Below are 863 nucleotides of genomic sequence, written 5' to 3'. Positions count from 1 at the left end.
GTCTGCCAGGTGAGTGACTCAGTCACAGGCATCCTACACAGGCATCATGTCCATTGAAACTCGTACTAAGGGGACAGGGTTTCCCTCATGTTTGTGAGGAGCATGGCTCCACCAAACTCTAATCAGGCCCGGAGTCTGTTTGCAGTAACTCCTGTTTGGCTCCTGTTCATGACTCAGCAAATTCCTTGCAATTGGGTATCTTCCAGGAATGCGTTCCAGCAGGAGCAAACATCCCTTTTTACCTGAAATTTCAGAGTTCATTTTAGTTGAAAATGCTTTTTTTCCCCCTTAATTGAAACAAACCAACAATTTGTATGAAGTAAGAAGAATTTGTATGAAGACAGAATAATAATCTACCAAAAATGACAACTGCGACGAGGGTGGGATTCGAACCCACGCGTGCAGAGCACAATGGATTAGCAGTCCATCGCCTTAACCACTCGGCCACCTCGTCAGACATGCACGGAGCTGCATACACACTGGAACAAAACTGCAATGGCTCATCACTGTCCTCCTGTCTGTTTTATTCATTTCCTCTCAAAGTCTCTCCTTTCCTTCAGTCCGGGATCCACGGCGGAGAAGAGAACTTAAGCTTGAACTCCCGCGCGATGTCAGCGTTGCTCGCTGTTTGCATCATCCATGTGAACAATGACGCTTTCAGTGTCTGCCCATTGGCGCCCTGCAACTCCTTTCCGCCTCTGTTTACATAAACACCATGGAATTTCTAGTCACTGAAACCTGCCGTATGAAAAGGCGCACGTTCTCCTCCAAAGCTCAACCTTCAGCGCCTCTTAAGGTTTACCAGGCACTACATAGATGCACCTGCGCAGAGCCGGCCTTTGTTAAGATAGCGCCCTGGGCGG

General features: G+C 48.1%; 1 non-coding gene across 1 annotated transcript; it reads right to left on the bottom strand.

Annotated features, from left to right (window-relative positions):
* Positions 1-372: 372 nt before the first annotated feature.
* TRNAS-GCU (transfer RNA serine (anticodon GCU)) lies at positions 373-454 on the bottom strand. Its single transcript has one exon. It is a non-coding gene; the product is annotated as a tRNA-Ser (tRNA).
* Between the last annotated feature and the right edge of the window lie 409 nt (positions 455-863).

The sequence above is a fragment of the Triturus cristatus genome, chromosome 12 (genome assembly GCF_964204655.1).
Source record: "Triturus cristatus chromosome 12, aTriCri1.1, whole genome shotgun sequence".
In the NCBI taxonomy this organism is placed as follows: domain Eukaryota; kingdom Metazoa; phylum Chordata; class Amphibia; order Caudata; family Salamandridae; genus Triturus; species Triturus cristatus.
This window is presented reverse-complemented; position numbering and strand designations above follow the sequence as displayed.